This window comes from Arachis hypogaea, chromosome 11 (genome assembly GCF_003086295.3).
Source record: "Arachis hypogaea cultivar Tifrunner chromosome 11, arahy.Tifrunner.gnm2.J5K5, whole genome shotgun sequence".
NCBI classification, from domain to species: Eukaryota; Viridiplantae; Streptophyta; class Magnoliopsida; order Fabales; family Fabaceae; genus Arachis; species Arachis hypogaea.
In genome coordinates this window covers 99,580,804-99,606,838 of record NC_092046.1, presented here as the reverse complement: position 1 = coordinate 99,606,838, position 26,035 = coordinate 99,580,804, and the positions used below count along the sequence as shown (strand labels likewise).

General features: G+C 37.0%; 1 long non-coding RNA gene across 2 annotated transcripts; it reads left to right on the top strand.

Annotated features, from left to right (window-relative positions):
* Positions 1-159: 159 nt before the first annotated feature.
* LOC112723986 (uncharacterized) lies at positions 160-1,630 on the top strand. Of its 2 annotated transcripts, XR_011867079.1 has the most exons (3): positions 160-244; positions 1,216-1,366; positions 1,458-1,630. It is a non-coding gene; the product is annotated as an uncharacterized lncRNA (long non-coding RNA). The 2 variants fall into 2 exon arrangements; XR_003163256.3 differs by lacking the exon at positions 160-244 and having other exon boundaries at positions 1,104-1,366.
* The last annotated feature ends 24,405 nt before the right edge of the window (positions 1,631-26,035 follow it).

Below are 26,035 nucleotides of genomic sequence, written 5' to 3'. Positions count from 1 at the left end.
CAGGTATTGTTATGATACTTCCAAGTACATAGTAAAGGTTATAAATTAGAAACATTTACTTGATAATTTAATAGTCTATCATGTTAAATCTTTCATGTAGATATATGGCATTTTGATATCGATTTGCGTGTACTGATAGGTCTTACAGAGATTAATTGATGTTCAAAAAGCAAAGGCTTGTGCATCAAAAGATGACCCTTTGGAGTTATGCTCACCTGTGACAAAAGTTACTCTTGTGGCTGAGGTGATGCTTTCTCCGCTCTAGTCAAATGTTGATGGCTACATGAAAATAAGATACATGAATATAGCATGTTAACAAAAAAATCCAGTTATTTTATCCCCAAAAGCAAAATGCAGTTAGTATTGATGGTTCACTTTATTTTATTTTGGATATTTTATACATTTCCTACCATTATGATTTGTAACTTGGTCTATGCGATGGTTCGCTTTAGTTTGCCTATGTCTTTGGTATGAACTACAGTAGCTGTAGAATTCCTATGTTACCTAATCATCTTGATGTGATATTAAAACCATTATGTACTCCCAAGTCTCCAACATCTCTTTCAATTCATGAAAAGAGGGTTGGGTTAGGTTAGGTATGTTAAATCCTGTCATTTGCAATTGAGAACAAAACAGGTAGACCTTGTTTTGTCATTAGTTACTTTGCTGATTGATTTTTTTTCTCTTTAATGAGATTTTGTTCTAAACAATGTTAGGAGAAAATAGTTCTGTGTCGTCATCGGTTACTGCTCTATAATCCATTGCTGTTCCGTGCTCTCCTCTCCGCTTGCGTCCGCTACAATGTCCCCCACTTGGTCTGCTGAGGTTCGGTTACGGTATGCGTTTGGATTAAGCTTATTTTCTATTATAAATCAAAGAGTTATTTAGCTGAATATGTTCTCTTTGTGTAAAAAGTTATGCATAGAACTTTTGTTTTAATTCAATTTAGTTTGAAATTAAAAGAGTTATTTAGTTGAACATGTTCTCTCTGTGTAAAAAGTTAAGCTAGAAGTTTTGTTTTAATTCAATTTAGTTTGAAATTAAGCTAAGTTGTTTTATTGAGCATAATGTTAATGTTAATGGTTGTTTCTTAATTGCTAGTTGGTTTATTTTGTTTCTTAATTGCTAGTTGGTTTAATTTCTAGTTGGTTGATTATCTCAATGGATGTCTTAGTGTTTCACAAAATGAGTATTTAAATCATGGTAAATATTTAGGGACAAAATTTGTTTGATGACTTGGCTGAGGACATTCTCGGTGGCAGCAGACTTGGAAACAAATTCTGCGACTCTTCTAAGAGCCAAGTCCTTAGGAGTTCCTCAATAGATAAAGAGAGAGCAAACGATGTTGCTGAATATCAAAGTTGTGGTATGCTTTGTGTTGCATGTTTCTCTTCTTTGCTTCTTGTAGTTTGCATTTTGTTTGATGCTAATCAATGTTCTTTTAATTACTTTCGCAGTTACATGTTGATTGAGAATGCTACTTGCTGCAGCAGGTTCTTAGTCGGTAATGGCTTAGCTAGTGTCAACGTGTATAGATTTTAAACTTTTAAGTTTTTTGAGTGTGCAAATAATGAATTAATTGATTCTAATTTGGATTTGAATTTAGTTTGGTGCATTTTAAGTTGTAAAATGATGCAAAGCAATGACTATTACTTTTTTTTATTATGTATATTTTTCTTTAATCAAACTTCAGTGACACAAAAATTTGTCTGTAAATCAAATTTAATGGTAAATGTTCAATTAGTTTTTTTAGTGATTTGATTCAAATAGTTAAACTTATTTATCGACACTAAATTAAAATAGTTGGAACTAATTTCAATGCAACATGACAAAACTATTGTAAATAAAGAATTATATAATTACAAAAAACTGTTGTGAAAAGTCACAAAAGACAATGGTGTTAAAACCGTTGTCAAAGACAACTACAAAATGGCATGCAATTAAAACTGTTGCAAAAAGAAACACCAAAGGCAATGCTTTTAAACCGTTGTCTTTGTGAATAATAAAACTACAACAGCTTAAAACCGTTGTCTATTCAGTTATGGTTTTAAACCGTTACATCATAAAAGACAACGGTTTTAAACCGTTGCCTATTCAGTAACGGTTCTAAACCGTTCTTTAAAAATTGTTGTCAAAACCGTTGTCTATTCTAGTAACTATGGCAACGGTTTTTTAGTTGCCGTTGCTTTAGATAAAAAACCGTTGCCTTTGAGCATTGGTAACGGCCGCATATACCACAGGTGAAAAACCGTTGCCAGAGCGTTGTCTAAAGTTTTAGGAACGGTTTTCCGATCTATGGCAACGGTTTTTGACCGTTGCGAAAAGCCTTATTTGTTGTAGTGAGAGGAGATTACAATGAAAGCTTAGATCAAGGATGCGACAATCAAAGATGAGAGGAGCCACAAGGATTTGATCAACCCTCTTAGCAACAACCACCTCCAAGGCACTGTCAACAACCACCTCCAGGTGGACCTCTGCGTGACAATCAACACCCACCATAAAATACCTATGAACCCCCTCCTCAACATAGCTTTGAACCACTATACTCACAAGCCCCCTAATACCAAACACCACCATATGACCCTAACCTTTATCCACCCAACCAACCACCATATGAACCGTATGAACCATACATAGACCCACCCCCATTCCAACACGATTACCTCCAAGAACCACCACCTTAATATTCACCATCTCCATACCCTTACCAAGAAGAACCACCTTCCTATTATGAGCCCTTTCTTCCAACAAATGAACCCTCCTATCCACCCCAACCTACATTGGATAACAACACTCTTATCTCTACTATCATTGGTCTCACCACTACACTCCAAAATATTATATCCCACAGGGACCAACCCTCTACCTCCAATATTCAACCCTCAAGCTTTACTGCACCACCACCCTTCGTGCAAGAATACCCACATACATCAATCCAAGAGCAACATGATCCCAATTATGCTACTGACCCCGAACAAGAGAGAAGGGATCGGTTTCACAAATTCATACTTCACAAGAAGCTAGAGGAGGCCCTAAAGGTGGAGGTAGGAGAGACCCTTGAAAGGAGCTGTCATGGAAAGGAAATCATCAAGGAGGAGTACAATTTTATACTAAAACAACTGGACAAAGCAGTAATTATTGAAGAGGAAGAAGTGGTTTGAATTTGATGGGAACCTTGAGTCATAGAGCCTCCTTCCAAGACGTTTGAATTTGATGTTGAAGAGGGTGTACAACCTCCGAGGCATATCATGGTTGAAGACTTTGTAGAGGTTGATCAAGAGATAGAGATTAAAGAAGAAAAAGCACAACCTCCCATGCCCTTGGTAAGTAATGAAGAAGAGATTGAACTGGAAGAAAGCTACTAGGAGGAAGAGGTTGAAATTGAAGAAGCTTGCAAAGAGGTGGAAGTTGTCAAGGAAAAGCTCAAGGGAATGGAGCTGGAAATCACCTTGCCAAAGTTGTTGGAGACCTCTTCCCCAAAGCCATCACCATCCATTCCTTCATTCAAGTGGGTAAATCTTTCATCTCTAAGATTAATTAGTCCACTTGAATATGCTTTGCTTGAGACGAATGGGCAACTTAGAGCTCTTTGTGGCTATAAGAGTAAGAGGGAGATGGTTAGTGGTAAGAATTGTCATGCAAGGTTCAATACGGTTGCATACTCAAAGTTGAAGTGCAAGGATTGGTGTAGAGCTCGATTGAATGGGTATAGGAAGTTGTTTGGATGTCTCCGTAAGAATTCAGATTGCGTACCACCCGGTTGGAACAATATAGATCAAAGCGAAGACGGGTGCAAAAGCAAGGTTTGGGACCCCGGAATTCATTCTGACAATCAACTCTCTTGGGGCATTGTCACTTGCTTTAACTTGCTTGAAGGTTTTATGCAACTAATGTGAGACCTCAGAGGCTATTGGAAGTACAAACATTGGTGGGGATTCCTGGATGAGTTCAAGCACAAGCCTCCATGATAAGGAGCTCCCCAAATGTCCAACTTAAGGACTTTAACTAAAAGAGCTAGGTGGGAGACAACCCTCCATGGTATAAAAGTTCTTTTTCAGTCTTAGTTTATTTTGTTTTGTTTTATTCCTAGTTATATTTTATTCTATTTTTCTTAGTGTTCATTCATAATGTCTGCATCAGCATCTGCATTTTGCATTTTGCATACTGCATAAAAAAGGGGGGCAAACCACGCATGCGCGCAGGCCACGCGTGGGCGTCGATAGAAATTTCGCTCCCCCATCCAATGAATAGAAAGTTGTGATGGCATCATGCGGCTGGTGTGATCCGCGCACAATTCGAGCCACACGTACACATCTACGACGCGTGCGCGTTGCTTGCAACTTGGGAAATCCATGCGTAGGCGTCAAGCACGGGCACACGTAGATAGGACAATCGGCGTAAATTGGTGTTTGACCCGAGAGTTATGCTGCCATTGCGATGGAACTGTGCTGGTGGCACAAAATCATTCCACGTGTACGCGTCCCTGACGCGTGCGCGCCATTTTGCTTTCGGACCACCCACGCGTACGCGTGGGCGACGCTTACGCGTCGAACGGCCAACTCAGTTTTCACGTGTACGCGTGATGCACGCATACGCGTCGCGCCCTGTTTTTAAATTCTTACTTATTTCTTCTCTCCTTTCTCCTTCTTCCCTCCTCCTTTCTTCCTTTCTTCTTCTTCATCTCTTTAACTTCTCATCCCTCTCCACTTTCATTCTATTTTACTTAATTTATTTGCACACTTTCATTCATTGTATTTTAATTTTGTGTATATTTTTATTTTCTTTTCTAAATTTATTATTTTTCCATTGGTGTTAAATGTTCTTATTCAATTGTTAAATCCTTTCTTGAATTATTCTGGTGCTTCATGACTTGTTTTATTCTGATTGGGTATTATTATTCATAAGTCAATGCTACTCTTTTATGATACTTGCATTTCATTTGCATTAATATGCACTTATACTATCTTGCATTACCTACTATCTCTTCCCCTTTTTTGCAAGTTTTTTGCACTATTGGTATGCCATGTGCTTCTATTACTTTCTCACGTACATGTTGTAGCTACCATGTAATTGAGACCCTCATTATTTGGCATTATTCCACCCATACCTTATTTGTTTTTTTATCTTTATTTCTGGGTTACTTTTCTTCTTTTTCCTCTTCTTTCAGGATGGCCACCGAGGAAGGAAAACGGAAAACTTTTACATTGGGCGATAAACAAGTTCCTACACACAATCTTTGGAGAAAAGCATCAGTGTAGCAACCCGTCCACCTGCACATCTCAGCATGCACCGAGGACGGTGCAATCTTTAAGTGTGGGGAGGTCGATACCGACTTCCGTGGGTTAGTTATTTCCTATTTCAACACCAATATTTAATTTTTCTTGTTAAATTAGTTGTTGCATTTGCATATTTGATTGCATGTTTGTTTAATTTTGTGCATATTTTACCACTACTTGATTAAAGTAATGAGTTTCTTTTCAAGACCCTATTTTATAGTATTTCACTAATTTAAATTTAAATTTTTGTTAAACTTGTTTGAAGATTGTAAATTGGAACATGAATTATAGCTAAGAACACACAACCTGTGAGATTTGAGCTTAATTACATGGTTACATTATTTAACCATAATATTTTATTCCTGTGTGTTTCCTTCTCTATAATTGTAATCTATATTTTGTTCCAGTCTATATGTCCATTATTTAGTGTATTTACATGCTTGCATATGATTGAGGCTATCACTTGAGTTCAGCTCACTCATCCCAAATAGTCTACCCTTTCAATCACCTTTCTTTGCCACCTTGAGCCTTTTAATCCCCCTTTGTTCTATATTTTACCGCATCACTAGCCTTAAGTGGAAAAACAATTAATTACCCTAATTGAATCTTTGGTTAGCTTAAGATAGAGATTGTGTATTAATTAAGTGTGGGGAACTGTGGGAGCTTGGGTTGATGAAAGTGTACAGTGTTTGAATGACAAAATATTGGGAATTTAGGTATTTACTCATGTGAAACAAAAAAAAAATTAAAAATTCATGTGCATTGATATGTTATGTTTACTTTTATATTCTTAATAAAAAAATTCAAATAAATATATAAATAAGTAATTAAATAAGGGGACAAAATTACGCCAATGCTAAGTTTAATAATCAATGCATATATGGTCAAATTAAAGAAAAGTTGATGCAGGAGTATGTGATGCAAAAGTGGAAATTATAGGAAGCTAGGCATGAATTTAGAGTTACATAGAGTGTGTGTGTGTGTTAGGTAAGAGCTTAGGTTAGTCAAAGATTCATATTTCAGCTCGCTTGGCCATACATATATCCTCACCCTTACCTTAGCCCCATTACAACCTTAAAAAGACCACATGATGTTTGCATTGGTATACTAAATTTTTGTTGATTGGTTAGATGAAGAACAAAGTCTAGAAAGCATGACTAAAGAAGAGTAGAGTGATTAACCCTAGATACTTGAGAGATTGGAGTGCATATACACTACCAGTGAGGGTTCAATGCTTGACTCTATGTTCCTTGCTTTCATGAGCTATCTTCTTACAAGTTTACTTGTCTTTTATTGTATGATTTGAATTAGTGGAATCTGATTTATGGTTGTCTTGGAGAACTTATTTGCTTTTAATTAAGTAGATAGGAACATCTTAGCATATAGTTGCATTCATATAGGTTGCATCTCATGAGCCTTACCTTTCCCTCATTCATTCTGTATATCTCCTTGAGCTTAGCATGAGGACATGTTAATGTTTAAGTGTGGGGAGATTGATAAACCACTATTTTATGGTTTATCTTGTGCTAATTTGAGTGGTTTTTATCAATTCTTTGCTCACTTATCCATATAATTTGCATGGTTTTACAATTCCTTCCTGATTTTGTGATATAGTTGAAAACATGTTTCCTAGGCTTTTAAACTGTCAATTTTAATTATCTTTTATTACCATTCGATGCCGTGATCTGTGTGTTAAGTGTTTTCAGGCTTTATAGGGCAGGAATGGCTTAAAGGATGGAAAGGAAACATGCAAAATTGGAAGGAACACAAGAAAATGAAGTTTTGAGAAGTTGGCAGCGACATGCACACATGGGTGACGCGTACGCGTGCTTAGCGCAAAGGATGAGCGACATGTACGCGTGACTGACGCATATGCGTGACAAGGAATTTTGCCAAACGACACACACGCGTGACTAACGCGTACGCGTGACATGCGCCACATGCAGAAAGTTGCAGAAAGTGCTAGGGGCGATTTCTGGGCTCTTTTTGGCCCAGTTCCAAGCCCGAAAAACACAGAATAAGAGCTGCAAAATGGGAGAAATACAAGAGAGAACTCATACAACATTCAATCACACAATTTGAGGTTTTAGATGTAGTTTCTAGAGAGAGAGGCTCTCTCCTCTCTCTAGGTTTTAGGATTTCTCTTAGTTTAGGTTTATTTCTTCTCAATTCCAGGTTCAATGTTCCTTCAATTTAGTTTCTCTTCTACTTTTAATTGTTCTAGCATTCTAGTTTACTTCTTTTCCTTGTTGATTACTTTATGTTGACAATTTGGTTTATAAACTCCATGTTAGATTTGATTTCTTTGTTTAATTCAATTTGAGGTATTTCATATTTATGATTTTAATTTAGCTTTTTATATTCTTAGCTTTGGTTGAGTAATTGGAGACGCTGGAGTTATCAAACTCCTTTATTGATTGTCAATTGAAATTTTCTGGTTGATTTGGGTCCCTCTAAAGCTAGTCTTTCCTTAGGAGTTGACTAGGACATGAGGAATCAAATTGATTAGTCCACTTGACTTTCCTATATTTAGTAAGGGTTAACTAAGTGGGAGCAATGAACAATTCTCATCACAATTGATAAGGATAACTAGGATAGGACGTCTAATTCTCATATCTTGCCAAGAGTTTTCTTAATTATTAATTTACTTTCTTGCAATTTACTTTTCTTGTTCCTTATTCAAAAACCCCAAAAATATACTTTTCCATAACCAATAATAACTACACTTCCCTGCAATTCCTTGATAGACGACCCGAGGTTTAAATACTTCAGTTATTAATTTTATTGGGTTTGCTTTAGTGACAAATAAGTTTTTGTACGAAAGGATTATTGTTGGTTTAGAAACTATACTTACAACGTGATTACTTTTGTAAAATTCTTTACTAGCAAAAATCCGTTCGTCAGTACGCGTCGTCCAGGCTTACGCGTGGAACGCCCCACTTTTTTTTCAAAAACATGAGGGAAGACAATTATAGCACAATCTTGGTATTCATTCCAGCTAGATACTTCAAAAACACCTAGAATTTCATGCAATACTCAAAATCAAGTATTTTTCTTCAAAATTGCCAATTTAACCAAAACAAGATCAATGAAATCCTCATAAAGACTCTAACAAACTCAACAAAATAAAAAAAAATCAAGCACACTTAAACAAACTCAACATAATCATGCAAAGACTCTAAAACTACCTGTAATAAACTTTGTACAAGGAGGATCATACCATGGTGGGGTATCTCCCACTTAGCATTTTTCTTTAACGTCTTGAAGTTGGACGGTCATGAGCTTGCGATCACCTCTTAGGAACATCCTCAAAGATATCCATCTTATCCTCCCTGTTGGCCTTGGTAAGAGTGTCCTTCAAGGGGAAATGCTTCCACTTGTCAATTGAACCATGATTGGGTGCCTTGTTTCCTTGGGGATATGGAAGTTGTGGATCCTTTCCTTTTTCCTTACTAAGCCCTCTTATACCCAAGTTTCTATTGACACTTATCTCATCATCACTCCTAAAGTGTTCTTCAATTACAACATCTTCAACAATGTCACAACCAAAAATTGAATGTACCTCTAGAGGTTGCCTCATGGTTTCCTCCAATTTGAACTTCATACTACAAGAAAACCAGGATTTTGCTACGCTTTTAAAGCGTGGCGAAAAGTGGGAAAAAGCGTAGCGATAACTTTTTGCCACGCTTTTTAAGCAACCGGCATGCTTTTGAAAGGGTCACAACTGCTAGCGTGCCGGATATTCTATTGCCACGCTTTTGGTAACCTATGGCCACGCTTTTTTTGTTGCCATGCTTTTATCTATTGCCACGCTTTTTAAGCCTGGCCGTATGCGAGAGGATATGGCTACGCTTTTAAAGCATGCCAGTAGCTAGGTATGGTTACGCTTTAAAAGGGTGCCAATAGCTAGAGATACAACTATGCTTTTAAAGTGTGGCAAAGTCACGAGAGATATGGCTACACTTTTAAAGCGTGCCAGTAGCTAGAGATATGGCTACGCTTTTAAAGCGTGCCAGTAGCTAGAGATATGGCTACACTTTAAAAGCGTGCCAATAGCTATAGATATGGCTAGGCTTTAAAGCGTGGCGAAAAGTGGCTGTTGTACGAAATAGCTACACTTCTAAAATGTGGCTATAAGTTTGTTCAAGTTCAATTTTTTAATCTTCATAATAAAACCTAATAAAATTCATAGATAATATAAAATTTAGACAATATAAAACCTTCATAAACTTGTACACCAAATATAGTGGTTGATCACATGACAAGCTCTAACAAAAAATCAAAGTGATAACAACTACCCATGAATTTGTAATACATGCATTACAATTCTAACAACTATTACATTATCTAATTCCTTTAAAAACTACAAAATACATATTAAAAACTACAAAATACCCTTCACTCATGTGATGTCTTGCTGGTCATTTGAGATATCATAGGCCAACCCTTTTCATCTGCCCTTATCTGTCTGCTTGTCCTCATCGCTCGCCACAATCCTGAAGCTTTCGGAGGAAACCTTGCTGTCTTGATATACCCTTCTTCAAGCTGCTTCCGAAGAAAGCTGATAAACTGGGAACTGATAAAGCCACATCTCCAGAACCATTCAAATCAGAGATAAGCAATCCCTTTGAAGCAAAGCTATTTGAGACTCAAGACCGTGTAATTTTCTGTCAATCTCTGAACTCTTTCTGCTTATTTCTCAAGTTTGGCATTAGCAGAGCGCAACTTGGCTACCACTTCTAAAGATTTCTCTTCAATGCTAGCAACCAATGCATTTGCTTCCACCAACTTTGACTCTACTGAAAATTTAACATTTGCATGCTCTGAGCGCATTTCTCGCACAGCCTTCTCTAGCTGTTTATGCAAAAAGATTTACATATTAGCAAGCAGTAATTGTTAACTGTGAATTATTAAAATAAGAAAAGAATAATCATGGTTTCCACAAATAAGCTTTAATATAAGAATCATGCTTTTCTTTATTTTGAAAAAGAAGAATTAACACTAATACAAGTATTTATATAATAATAAAAAAAATCTTACATCAAGAACACATTCTTTCTCAATACCCAAGGCCTTCCTCAAATGCTCTTCTCGATTCCCTGCCTCAGAGATGGCAATTAAATGAGCAGATTTTTCTCTTTTAAGAGCATCCTTCACTTCTGCTAAATCTTGATTCAGCTCATTATACTTAGAGCTCCACTCTTTTTTCTCAATCAAGGGAAGCCCCATATTATATTGATACTCGTAAAGCTGGCCCCAAAAAAAGGAAAACAAATTAGCTAAAAGAAAATTAACCAAAGTAACCATGAACAACAAATAGTGTACACTACTACATATAGATAAAAGTGGACATTTGACCAAAATCCAATTTCCTTAAGCAGTATGGAAGAAAGTAAAGAAGAAAACACTAGAAAAGAGACATTAGAAAGCTTTATGAACTGATACCCACAAGACAAAGACAGACTTGAGAGATAAATTGCCACAAGCCTAGTTCTTTGGACAACATAACAAGCTGCCAACCCAAAACCAAAGTTAAAGTTTCAGTGCTGAAAAAGTAAGTTAAAATTTCACAAAATAGCCTGAATCCGGTTTAGACTGGTATTACTCTCTTAATTTATAAAATAGGACTTCGAGTTTTTGCTACATTAAATAAGAACCAAACATTCAAATAAAAACCAAGAAGTTCAACCAAGAGAATACTAGAGAAGTACAGAAAATATGCCAACCAAGAATCTAGAATAAATTAAAAATCATAACAAAAATCAAGAACTGAAATACTTAGGAACAGACTAGAATTAACTTAAGAACAGAACAGAAAAACAAATAGAAATAGTGAAAAATCAGACAAAAAAATCAAGAACCAACCTGAGTCAGAGGCTCCATTCTTGATGATGCAGACAGAGAGTGGCAGAGTAGAGGGAGGAGTGGAAGAAGACGCAGTGGCTGCCAGAAAAGGAGAGGCGTTGGACGACAATGGCTAGACGTGGCTCGACGATGGAGGGCGAAGGGGCTTGACGCGATGGCGCAGGGGATGAAGATGTTGCTACCTGCCGGCTCGATAGTACAGCAAAAAATAGAAAGGGGTTACGTGTTTGCAGCGACGAAAGGGATCGGCAGCGGAGGGAGCATTGACTGAGGCATTGCGAGCGTCAGCGATGTTCTTCGCAGAGTGCTATGGTTCTACGCGGAGTGCTAGGGTTCTTCGATGTTCTTTGGAGTGCTGAAGAGAGGGTTAATCGTCAGTTTTTAGGGTGAGGGACAATGAAGAGAGGGTTAACGCTACCATATCTGAACGGGTTAGGGTTTAGGTTCTTTGAAGGAGGGAGAAATGGGATAGGGCCAGTGCACCATGAAGATGGAGAAAGATGAAGTTTTGAAGAGAGAGGGTGTGCCAATTGTGTAACTCAAGGTCATTTTGAAGGACTTCACTGAAACATTTTTTTGTGTCGAATCTTTTGGCCACTCTTTTAAAGCGTGCCAAAAGACTTCTAGGAAAAAGCTACGCTTTTAAAACGACACAATAATGAAACTCTGTCACCACGCTTTAAAAGCATGCCTGTTTCTCTCTATGCCTATGCTTTTTAAGCGTAGCAAAAAAAAACGTGGTCAAATCTCTAATCAATTGTTACCCTCATAAAAGCGTGGCCATTTCCCTTTTTGCCACACTTTTGAAGTGCAGCAAAAAAACCGTGGCCAGATCTCTCCTCAGTCACCACCCTCATAAATAAGTAATACCCCGAAAATACATCTAATTTAAACCGGGATGTCTTTAAGAATGGCCTCCCAAGTAAGATTGAGGATGGTCTATCCAAATCAATGGGAGGTGTCTCTAGGATATGGAAATCCCCCGAAAAAATTAAGTCATGAATTCTCACCATTACATTCTGAGCAATACTGAAAAGAGGAAAGTTGTCGGTAAAGAATTTCACAAAAAAATAATTGCGTTGCAAGTATAGTTCTAAACCAACAATGAATTCTCAAATCAAATTTAATATGGATGTCACTAGTTCAACCCCAATAAAATAAACGAGAGTATTAATTCCGGGTCGTTCTCCTTAGGAATTACAATGAAGTGCTTTATTATTAGCAATGAAGGGATGTTTTGGGGATTTTGTAATAAGGAACAAGAAATGTAAATAACAAGAATTAATAAAAGAAAGGAAGAACTCTTGGCTAGTCATAGGTAATTGAGATCACCATCCTTGTCTACAAACCAAATATTGACAATTATGAGGGACCAACCCATTAAGTCTACTTCTAAGCTTTAAGTACGTCAAAAGTCTGCTCCTAAGCTTGAAGTACGTCAAATAGGCTTGATCAACATCAACCATAAGTCCCAACCTAGCTATTAATTAGCTTAATAGTAGGTTAGTGTCAATGGACATCAAATTGACCACATAGGGTTCTCAAATCACCAATTCAATGAAACACAATGACTCAAGGTTACTCAATTCCTTTAGCCTATGCCAAGAGTAAAGAAAACTACTCTAAAACTAGTGAAAACATTTTAACAAACACCTAGAGTGCAATAAAAGTAAACATCATCAATTGCAAGAATTAAAGGTAGCTACAACTAATCAAAGCAAGAAATCAACAATAGGAACTAAGGTAAATATAAAAGGACATGGAATTCATAAATTGCATTAAAACAAAATGGAAATCAACAAGAGAGTTCATAAACTAAAATTAACAAAATAAAGGAATCAATAAGAGAGTTAAAGTACTAGAACAAATAAAAGTAAAGGAAAACTAAATTGAAGGAGACAGATATCTAGATCTAAAAAGGAGTAAAACTAAGAACGCTAATCTAGAGAGAGGAGTGATGCACCACTATTTCGTGGTATATTTTATATTGAATTGAGTGGATTTTATCAACTTTTCTCATATTTATTCACTAAAATAGCATGGTTTCATAAATTCTCCTTAATTTGTTCTTAAGTGTAAAAACATGCTTTTTAGGTCTTTAATTTGCTAATTTTAATTCACCTTTGATTCCACTCGATTCCTTGATATGTGTGTTAGTGATTTCAGGTTGAAAAGGCTAGGAATGGATCAAAGGAGTGAAGAGAAAAGCATGCAAAGTGGAGAATTCATGGAAAATCAAGGATTGGGAGTGCATCCATCGACGCGCACGCGTGGATATGAAGTCGCATGGGGACGCGTACGCAAGTAGGTAGAATCATGCACTTTTTGTAAATAGCATATTATCAACTTTGTGGTTTATCTTCTGTTGAATTTAGGGTATTTTATCAACTTCTCCCACATTTATTCACTAAAATAGCATGGTTTTGTAAATTCTCCTTAAATTGTGCTTAAGAGTGAAAACATGCTTTTAGACAAAAAATTGATAAATTTAATTCACTTTAATTCCATTCGATGCCTTGATATATTTGTTAAGTGATTTCGGGTTTAGAAGGTAAAGATTGGATTGAAGGAATTAAGGAAAAGCATGCAAAGTGGGGGAACTCATAAAGAATTGAAGGAATTGTTAAGCTGTCAATCCTGACCTCTTTGTACTAAATCGATCATAACTTGAGCTACAAAGGTCCAAATGAGACGATTTCAGTTGTGTTGGAAAGCTAACATTCGGGACTTCAAAATGATATACATTTTGTCATAGTTTCCTTGTAGTTAGGCAACACGCACACATTGCCCATGCGTGCGCATCGCAGGATTAGCGTGGGCCATTTTGAGCAATTCGTGGTCAGCGATTTTTGAGGCATTTGGGGCCCAATCAAACTCATTTATGATGCTTTTGAACCCAAGGATTGAAGGGAGATGAACCAAGTAGTCATAGTTTTAGTTTTTTTATGTTTTAGGTTAGAATTCTAGAGAGAGAAGCTTTCTTTTCTCTCTAGAATTAGGTTAGATTAGATTCAAATCTCTTCTTAGATCTAGATTTTAATTCTTGTTTTCATCTACTTTTCCTTTCAATTTCTTGTTGCTATATCTTTGTTCTCTTAGTTTTTCTTGTTAATTTCTTCTATTTTGCCACCTTGATATCTATGAGCACTTTGTTGATTTTAATTTTCTTTAATGCAATTTCATGTTTTATGTTCCTTTATTGTTTAATTGCTTTGTTGTTGTTATTTCCTTGCATTTGGTAGTGTTAGATTTTATATTTCTTGTCATTTTATTATGCTTTCCTTTTATGCCTTCTAAGTGTTTGATAAAATGTTTGGTTGGATTTTAGAGTAGATTTTTCTCCTCTTGCCTTGGGTTGAGTAATTGAAGGCTCTTGAATTGTCAAAGTCTCTTGTTGATTGATAATTGGAAGTTGCTAGTTGGCTTGAATGTCACTAAAGCTAGTCTTTCATTGTGATTTGACTAGGACTTATGGACAAGAGCCAATTCCATCCACTTGACTTTCCTTCATAGTTAGAGGTTAACTAAGTGGGAGTAATGGACAATTCTTGTCACAATTGATGATGATAATGAGGATAGGACTTCTAGTTCTCATCCCTTGCCAAGAGCTTTCTTAATTATTAGCTTATTTCTCTTGTTATTTACAATTCTTGTTCTTTATTACAAAAACCCCAAAACATTCCTTCATAGCCAACAATAAAGCACTTCATTGTAATTCCTAGGGAGAACGACCCGAGATTAATACTCTCGGTTATTTTATTGGGGTTTGTACTTGTGACAACCATATTAAATTTGATGTGAGGATTCATTGTTGGTTTAGAACTATACTTGCAACGAGAATTTATTGTGAAATTCTATACCGACAAAAATTTTTCTCATCAAAATGGCACCGTTCCCGGGGAGTTGCAAATGTGCGCTTGTTATTGGTTATTGTGTATATGTGAATATTGTTAATATGTTTGTCTTTTGTTTGTTTGTTAGTTTTTGTTAGTCTTAGGACTTTGTTAGTTTTGTTTTACTTACTACTATGAATTCTCACCCTTTAGGCTATAAGTGTGGTTACAATTATGTTGTAGAGAATGGGAACTTCAATGAGAATATGCATCAAGGATGGAACAATCAAGGATGGGAGGAGCCTCAAGGGATTGATCAACCTTCTTGGGAACAACCTCCTCCGGTTTATTATAGGTATAATCCAACTCCTAATATTAATGCATATCAATCCAATAGCTTTGGTGGACATCCTTGTGACTATCAACAACAACCACCATATGCCTATGACCCCCATCCTCAACATAACCCTCAACCATACTCACAAGCTCCTTTTTACCAAAAACCTTCATATGACCCTAATCCTTACCCAGCATACCAAAAACCATATGAACCACATATAGAACCACTACCATTCCAACCAGAACCACCTCCTCCATACTATTACCAAGATGAACCACCTCCAATGTATGTAAATTTTCACCCACAAGATGAATTTTACTTTCCACCACAACCCTCCACGGAAGAATATTCATGTCCATCAATCCAAGAGCAATATGATCTTACTTATGTTAGCAATTTGGAACAAGAATCAAGGGATTGCCTCAAGCAATCAATGGATCGGCTTCAAGCAACCATCCATCAAAAGATAGATTCTTGGGATTCATACCACAAGAAAAACATGTTCAAGGATGATTGTGGAGGAGCAACTGTGGAGTGTGTTGTGCAACAAGTGACAAAACTGGAGACTGTTGAACTGCCACACCCTCACCAAGAAGAACCACCTTCCTATTATGAACCCTTCCTCCAAAATAATGAATCTTCCTATCCACCCCAATCTCTAATAGATGAAACCCTTAGCTTTATCCTTCAAGGGCAAGAAGAGATGAAAAGGGAGGTGCTAGAATTCACGGCCGCCTTGGACGAGGTGATAAACCGATTAGCCTCCCAAAACTTAAGCACTCAAGGAACTCCCATGGCCACATGTGGAGAATCAATTGAAGAGCATAGCACAAAGGAAAGATTGGGAACTCCAGTGGAAAATGAAGAATGTGACTTTGTGTTGAAACAATTGGAGGAAGCTATGATTGTTGAAGAGGAGGAAGAATTGGTTGAAGACTTAGGAGATGCGAAACCTCCATGGGAACCTAGAGTTAAGGGAAAACCCTCCAAGAAGATTGAAGTTGATGTTAAGGGGGAAAGTGCACAACCTCCAAAGCATATTCCATATGAAGAATTGGAAGGGATAGAGCAAGAATTGAGTTCCCATGGCAATGAAGATCAAGCATCAAATCTTAGTGGTGAAGAATCCTTTGAACTTGAAGAACCTTCTGATGAGAGAACTTTTGCGTGGTCTAGAAATTTGCGGATAAATCCTCGTTGCAAGTATAGTTTCTAAACCTTCAAAAGTCCTTTCATACAAACGTTTTTGGTTGTCACAAGTAACAAACCCCTTTAAAATTGATAACCGAAGTATTTAAACCTCGGGTCATCTTCTCAAGGAATTGCAGGGAGGTATGTTCTTATTATTGGTTATGAGTTTGTAAATTGGGGTTCTGGAGTTTGGGCAATGGGCACAGGTATATTTTCAAAGCAATAAAACTAAATAAATAACTGTGAAATAAACTCTTGGCAAGGTATGAGAACTCGAAGTCCTATCCGGGTTATCCTTATCAATTGTGATGAGAATTGGATTTTTCTCCCACTTTGTTAACCTCTAACTATGAAGGTAAGTTAAGTGGATGAATTAATTTTTATTTCTCAGGTCCTAGTCTTTCCTTGGGAAAGGCTAGAGTTATTGGAACTTGAATTAATGAAATGAAGAAATCCAATTTTCAATCAACAATGAGTTTGATAACTCAAGTGTCTCCAATGACTCAACCAAAGCCAAAAGGGAAAGAAGTCTACTTGAATGAAAATAATTTGGATAAACAAAGAGCATTAATAAATTAAAGAGAGCAATCATAAGTCTGAAATACTTCAAATTATATTAAATAAAATATTCAAATCTTAACATGGATATTCATAAATTAAATTGGAAAAGTAAATTAAAGGAACATTGAACCTGTGATTGCAAAAGATGAAATAATCATGAAGTGAAAAGAATCCTAATTCTAAATCCTAAGAGAGAGGAGAGAACCTCTCTCTCTAAGAACTACATTTACTCCTAAAATTGTGAATATGAAAGCTTGTTTTTGAATGGATGCATTCCCCCACTTTATAGCCTCTAATCTGTGTTTTTTGGGCCGCAAACTGGGTCAGAAACAGCCCAGAATTTGCTGGTTGCGAATTCAAACACGCTGATTTTCGTCACTGCGACGCGGCCACATGGGTTACGCGGTTGCATTGCCTAGCGTCATGGAAACCATGGCAAATTATATATCAAATCGAAGCTCCGGACGTTAGCTTTCCAACGCAACTGAAACCGTGTCGTTTGAACCTATGTAGTTAAAGTTATAGCCGTTTGAGTGCGAAGAGGTCAGGCTGGACAGCTTAGCAGTTTCTCCAACTTCTTGTATTCCTTCCATTTTTGCATGCTTCCTTTCTACCCTCTGAGCCATTCTTGCCCTGTAATCTCTGAAATCACTTAACACACATATCAAGGCATCTAATGGTGATAAGAGAGGATTAATATTAGCAATATAAAGGCCAACGAAGCATGTTTTCAATCATAGCACATAATTAGGAAGGCAAATGTAAAACCATGCAAATAGTATTAATAAGTGGGCAAAGAGTTGATAAAATCCACTCAATTAAGCACAAGATAAACCATGAAATAGTGGTTTATCAACCTCTCCACACTTAAACAATAGCATGTCCTCATGCTAAGCTCAAGAGAAACTATAAAGATGAAGAGGAATGGTAGGATGTATGAAATGCAACCTATCTATATGAATAAAACTACATGCAAAAATCTTTCTACCTACTTGGTTAAAAATAAATAAATTCTCCAAGATAATTATAAATCAGATTTCACTAATTCAAATCATACAAAATAAGGTACAAGTAAACTTGTAAGAAGATAGCTCATGAAAGCAGGGAACATAGAATTTAGCACTGAACCCTTACTGGTAGTGTATATCACTCTAACTCTTAAGTGTCTAGGGTCAATCACTCTACTCTTCTCTAATCATGCTTTCTAAACTTTGTTCTTCATCTAACCAATCAACAAATATTTAATGTACCAATGCAAACATCATGAGGTCTTTTCAAGGTTGTAATGGGGCTGAGGTAAAGGTAAGAATATATGTATGGCCAAGTGAGCTATAATATGAATCTTTAATTAACCTAAGCTCTCACCTAATATACATATATTCTATATACTTTTAAATTCATGCCTAGCTACCCATAATTCCCACTTTTGTATAATTTCCATACTCATGTACCAAATTTTCTTTAATTTTTATCACATGTGCATTGATCTTTTATTAAACTTTATATTGGGGTAATTTTGTCCCCTTATTTATTTATATTATATATATATATAGATTTTTTTTCTCTTTTTTTTTTGAATCATAAAAGCAAGCATAACTTATCAATGCACATGGATTCTCCATTATTTTTCTATTTTGGTTTTTTATGAGTAGGTTTCCAAATTCCCAATATTCAAATAAATTAGAAACATGATACATTCCCTTATTAACCTATGTTCCCACAGTTTTCCCACACTTAATTGTTACACAATCCCTATCTTAAGCTAACCAAAGATTCAATTGGGATATTTAATTGTTTTTCTGCTTTAAGGCTAGTGATGTGGTAAAATACAGAACAAATGGGGATTAAAAAGGCTCAAAGTGGCTGACAAGGGTGATTTAAAGGGTAGGCTTATTTGGGATAAGTGAGCTAAAATCAAATAATGGCCTCAATCATATGCAAGCATGTAATACACTAAATAATGGACATATAGATTGGGACAAAATATAGATTAAAATCATAGAGAAGGAAACACACAGGAATAAAATATTTATGGTTAAATAATGTAACCATATAAATAAGCTCAAAATCTCACAGGTTGTGTGTTCTTTGGCTCAAAAACCGTGTTCTAAATACAACTTCAAACATGTTTTATCACAAAAAATTTTAATAATTGATTTAAATTAGTGAAAATTTTCAAAAATAGGGTCTTAAAAAGAAACTTATTATTTTAACCAAGCAGTGGCTAAATGCATAAAATCAAATAAACATGCAATTAAATATGCAAATGCAATAATAAAAAGAAAATAAAATAATGGTGTTGAGATAGAAGAGTGACTAACCCATGGAGATCGGTATCGACCTCCCCACACTTAAAGATTGCACCGTCCTCGGTGCATGCTAAGATGTGCAAGTGGACGGGTGGCTTCAACTGATGCTTTTCTCTATAGATTGTGCAGATTGACTTGCCTGTCTTGTTTCCCCATGTAAACGTCTTCCGGTTCCCTTCTGGGTGGCCATCCTGAAAGAAAAAGGGAAGAAGAGTAACCCAGAAATAAATATAGGAAAATAAATACAGTATGGGTGGGTTAATGCCAAATAATAAGGGTCTCAATTACATGGTAGCTACAACATGCGAGTGAGAAAACAATAGAAGCCATGGCATGCCAGTGGTGCAAGATTTGAAACATAGGAGAGGAGAGTGTGGGTAATGAAAGATAGTAGAAGCTCATGTCAATGCAAAAAGGAATACAAATATCATAAAAGAATAGCATTGATTTAATATTACCCAACAGTGTAAACAAGTCACTAAGCAGCAAATAATACCAGAAAAGTTGCAACAGTTAAATAAGAAAATCAACACCAAAGGAAAAATAATAAATGTAGAAAAGAAAAGAAAAATATGCACTAAATTAAAATACAATGAATGAAAGTATGCAAATGAATAAAATAAAATAAAAGAGAAGAAGAATGAGAATGAAAAGAAATAAAGTAAGAGAGAAAGAAGAAAGAAGAAAAGATAGAAGAAATTAGGATTGGGGGAGAAAAGATAAGATATTTGGCAAATTAGGATAAGCTGTGCGGCGCAATCGACGCGGACGCGTGGGGCACACGGTCGCGTGACTTGCACTTATAAGGATTGACGCGGTCACGTTGGTCACGCGGTCGCGTGACACAGTTTATGCTACTGGCGCGAGGGCAGCCTCGCTCTCGCACAACTCTCTGTTCAAAAATCTTTAATTGGCAAATATTGGGTGACACGATCGCATGGGGCATGCGATCGCGCGAGTGGCTACTTAGTAGGATGTGACGCGGCCGCGTGGGACACGCGGTCGCGTGAGATGGGCTGCGCGTCCAGCGCCAGTCCAGCACCACTCTAGCACAACTTTTGGCTGTGCACCATTGTTACGTCGAAATCCTGGTCACGCGGCCGCGTGGTGCACGCGGTCGCGTGGGACGCCATTATTCCCATATGACGCGGTCACGTGGGACGATTTGTGCCATTGGCATGCCTCCAGCCACGCTCTCGCGTGACTCTCTGTTTACATTTCTTTTCTCCTAATGCACTTGTGACGCAGTGCGTTTTTTTTTTTAATGCAATATGCAGAATGCAATGCTTAATGTGAATGCTATGAAAACTTCCAGGTTCAATGAAAATTAAAATAAAAGAAAAACAAACAACATGAAATAAAATTGAAAAAGAAACGATCATACCATGGTGGGTTGTCTCCCACCTAGCACTTTTAGTTAAAGTCCTTAAGTTGGACCTTTGATGAGCTTCCTATTATGGTGGCTTGTGTTTGAACTCATCCAGGAATCTCCACCAATGTTTGTAATTCCAATAGCCTCCGGGATCCCAAACTAGGCACGTAAAGCCTTTGAGCAGCTTCAAACAGATTCTTAGGCTCCCGGGGTGTTGGATATCAGAACAGATTCCAGGATCCCAAATCTTGCTTTTACACCCATCCTTGTCGGGATCTGTATTTTTCCAACTGGGTGATAAGTAATTTGAATTCTCACTGCAGCTACCAAAAAACTTTCTAGACCCATTCAGTTGAGCTTTACACCAACCTTTGCGTTTAAACTTAAAGCTTCCAACCATGATGAACCTTGCAGGACAATTCTTACCACTGGCCATCTTCCTCTTACTCTTAATGTTACAAAGAGCTCTAAGTTGACCATCCGTCTTCAGTAGCCCATATTCAAGTGGAATTAGAAAGCTAAGGGATATGAATTTTACCCACTTGAATGTTGTGAAGGATGATGGCAACTTAGGGGGAGGTATTTTTAATGAAATTGCAAGCTCCACTCCCTTGTGCTCTTCTCTGATAATTACCACCTCTTTGCAAGCTTCTTCAATTTCAACCTCTTTCTCTTGGTAGCTTTCTTCTAATTCAATCTCCTCTTCATTACTTTCCAAGGGCATGGGAGGTTGTGCTTCTTCTTCTTGAATCTCCATCTCTTGATCAACCTCTTCCAAGTCTTCAACTATGATATGCCTTGGAGGTTGTACACCCTCCTCAGCATCAATTTCAAACGTCTTGAAAGGGGATTCTATGACTAGACTTTTCCATGGAGGTTCTGCATCTCCTAAGTCTTCAACCACTTCTTCCTCTTCAATAATTACAGCTTCCTCCACTTGTTCCAGTACAAAGTCATGCTCCGTACTGTCCACTGGAGTTTCTAATATCTCCTTCATGCTACGTTCTTCATTAGATTGCCCACATGAAGCCATGGGAGCACTTTGAGTGTCCGAGCGTCGGAAACCTAATTGACTTATCGCTTGATTTAGTTGATATAGAGTTGCATGAAATCGATCTGCTGCTTCCTTGAGATGATCCCTTGATTCTTCCTTCACTAATTCTTCAACCACTCCTTCGACTTCAAGGGTTTTTACTACCTTCACCCTTAGGGCCTCATCTAGCTCCTTATGAAGTATGGATTCGCGAAGATGATCCCTTCTCTCTTGTTCCATGTCAATAGCATCATTGGGATCATGTTGCTCCTGGATTGATGGATATGGGTGCTCTTCCATGGATGGTGGTGATGGGATGGAGAGATCATTCTGTGGTTGAAAAGGAAGTGGACTAGAGCTTGAGGGTTGATTGTTGAAGGTATTTGGTGGTCTGATTTGGGCGATGAGAGCTTGTATAGTAGAGTTTAGATCAGTAAGTGCTTTCTCCATGGAGGTTTAGGGTGGATAGGAGGGTTCATTTGGCTTATAAGGTGGTTGGTATGGTTGTTGAGGGTTAGGGTCATATGGTGGTGTTTGGTGGGGAGGGGCTTGTGAGTATGGTGGTCCAAAGTCATGTTGAGGAGAGGGTTTATAGGCATATGGTGGTGGTTGTTGATAGTCCATTGGAGGTGGTTGTTGCCATGAGGGTTGATCAAATCCTTGTGGCTCCTCCCATCTTTGATTGTTCTAACTTTGATGCATGTTCTCATTGTAATTTCTTCTTCCTGCAACATAATTGTAACCAGACTCATAGCCAATGGGGTGAGAGTTCATAGTAGCAAATAAAAATAAAAACAAATTTAAATTAAAAGGTTATTTAAATTTTGAATTTGAAAATTAAATTTTGAAATTTTGAATTTTAAATTTTGAAATTTGAAATTTTGAAATTTGAATTTTGAAAATTTTGAAATTTGAATTTTGAAATTTGATTTTTAAAATAAGATAAGATAAAATAAAAAATTTAAAATAAAAACCAATAACCTCTTAATTTAAGAAAAAGTAAAAAAAAAAAACAAAAATAAAAACAAATAAACAAGCAAAAATAAAATATTTACAATAACCAATAATAAGGCACACGTTTGCAATTCTCCGGCAACAGCGCCATTTTGATGAGAGAACTTTTGCGTGGTCTAGAAATTTGCGGATAAATCCTCGTTGCAAGTATAGTTTCTAAACCTTCAAAAGTCCTTTCATACAAATATTTTTGGTTGTCACAAGTAACAAACCCTTTAAAATTGATAACCGAAGTATTTAAACCTCGGGTCGTCTTCTCAAGGAATTGCAGGGAGGTATGTTCTTATTATTGGTTATGAGTTTGTAAATTGGGGTTCTGGAGTTTGGGCAATGGGCACAGGTATATTTTCAAAGCAATAAAAATAAATAAATAACTGTGAAATAAACTCTTGGCAAGGTATGAGAACTCGAAGTCCTATCCGGGTTATCCTTATCAATTGTAATGAGAATTGGATTTTTCTCCCACTTTGTTAACCTCTAACTATGAAGCTAAGTTAAATGAATGAATTAATTTTTATTTCTCAGGTCCTAGTCTTTCCTTGGGAAAGGCTAGAGTTATTGGAACTTGAATTAATGAAATGAAGAAATCCAATTTTCAATCAACAATGAGTTTGATAACTCAAGTGTCTCCAATGACTCAACCAAAGCCAAAAGGGAAAGAAGTCTACTTGAATGAAAATAATTTGGATAAACAAAGAGAATTAATAAATTAAAGAGAGCAATCATAAGTCTGAAATATCTCAAATTATATTAAATAAAATATTCAAATCTTAACATGGATATTCATAAATTAAATTGAAAAAGTAAATAAAAGGTACATTGAACCTGTGATCGCAAAAGATGAAATAATCATGAAGTGAAAAGAATCCTAATTCTAAATCCTAAGAGAGAGGAGAGAACCTCTCTCTAAGAACTACATCTACTCCTAAAATTGTGAATATGAAAGTTTGTTTTTGAATGGATGCATTCCCCCACTTTATAGCCTCTAATCTGTGTTTTCTGGGCCGCAAACTGGGTCAGAAATAGCCCAGAATTCACTGGTTGCGAATTCAAACACGCTGATTTTCGTCACTGCGATGCGGCCGCATGGGTCACACGGTCGCGTCGCCTAACGTCAAGGAAACTATGGCAAATTACATATCAAATCGAAGCCCCGGACGTTAGCTTTCCAACGCAACTGGAACCGCATCATTTCGACCTCTGTAGTTAAAGTTATAGCCGTTTGAGTGCGAAGAGGTCAGGCTGGACAACTTAGCAGTTTCTCTAACTTCTTGTATTCCTTCCACTTTTGCATGCTTCCTTTCTATCCTCTGAGCCATTCTTGTCCTGTAATCTCTGAAATCACTTAACACATATCAAGGCATCTAATGGTGATAAGAGAGGATTAATATTAGCAATATAAAGGCCAAAGACGCATGTTTTCAATCATAGCACATAATTTGGAAGGCAAATGTAAAACCATGCAAATAGTATGAATAAGTGGGCAAAGATTTGATAAAATCCACTTAATTAAGCACAAGATAAACCATGAAATAGTGGTTTATCAGCTTCTCCTGGTGAATTTGAAAGTGTTGTGGAGGTAGACTCCTCCCACCCTCCCAATTATGGTTTGAGTAAGGGAAAAGAGTTAGATAAAATTGACGAGCAAAAGATTGAAATTGAGAAATCTTGTGAGGAGGTGGAGACCCTTAGAAAAAGAAGGACGGGAGTTGAATACGCTTTATCAAGATCCTTGGAAGCTTTTTCACCTAGGTTGTCATCTACTCCTTAATTTGAGTGGGTAAAAGTCATCTCTATTAGCTTTAATATCCCACTTGAGTATGGTTTGCTTGAAACGAATGGTCAACTTAGGAAACTTTACGGGATGAAGCGTAAGAAAAGGATGTTTCATGGTTGGCGTTGCAAATCAAGGTTCATTTTGGTTGACACATCAAATATGAGGTACAAAGGTTTGGCTAATGCTTAATTTGATGGGTCTAGAATGAGAGTTAAGCACTTCATTGAAAATTCATCTTGCTTGCGACCCGGATGGATAATGATGATCAATTTGAAGACGGGCGTAGAAACAAGATTTGGGATCCGAGAATACATGAGGATCGATTTTGGGAGCCCTTAGATTGTACGAAACTCCATCAAGACTTGGTGATATTAATTTTGAAGAATGGAGCTCATTGGAAGTCCAAGCATTGGTGGATGTTCAAGGATGGATTCAAGCACAAGCCACCTTGATGAAGAGCTCCTCATAAGTCCAACTTAAGAACAATAAATAAAAGTGCTAGGTAGGAGACACCCTACCATGGTAAAATATTTTCATTTTTCTCTTTTGTAAATATTGGTAAAATTAGTTAATTTTATGTTTTGATTAGTTTGTTGAGTTTAGTTGGTAGTCTAGTATGTTAAATGAGGTTTGAGAGTGTTTTGGTAGCTGTTTGGAGGTTTGAAATGCTTGGTTTGGTGCAAGAACTTGGAAAAATTTTGAGAAATAGAGCACCAATCCACGCATACGTGTCACCCATGCGTACGCGTGACCCCAAGTTATTCCACCATTGATAGTGAGATTTGTCGATGGTTTAGAATTTCTCTTCTAGAAATAAGAACTTCGTTGTAAGCATTGTTCTAAACCAACAAACAATTCCCACATCAAAAATTTGAGTTGTCACAAGTAACAAACACCAATGAAAATTTACCAGAGTATTTGGACTCTGGGTCGTCTCCCTAGGAACCAATGCAGTTCATGCGTATTAGCTATGATGGGGTAAAAAGGGGGGTTTTGTGATGCACATAAACTAGTTATGCTACGATTTAGGAAATTGCACGATCGGCAAAATTCCTTCCGGCAAGTGCACCGGTTATCGTCAAGTAAAAACTCACAATAGAGTGAGGTCGAATCCCACAAGGATTGGTTGAATGAGCAATTCGGATTAGAAGTGTGTTCTAGTTGAGCGGAATCAAGGTTTGAGATGAGAATTGCGGAATGTAAAATTGGCGGGAAAAGTAAATAACAAGAAAATTAAATGGCGGAATCTTGTTATGCTACGATTTAGGAAATTGCACGATCGGCAAAATTCCTTCCGGCAAGTGCACCGGTTATCGTCAAGTAAAAACTCACAATAGAGTGAGGTCGAATCCCACAAGGATTGGTTGAATGAGCAATTCGGATTAGAAGTGTGTTCTAATTGAGCGGAATCAAGGTTTGAGATGAGAATTGCGGAATGTAAAATTGGCGGGAAAAGTAAATAAC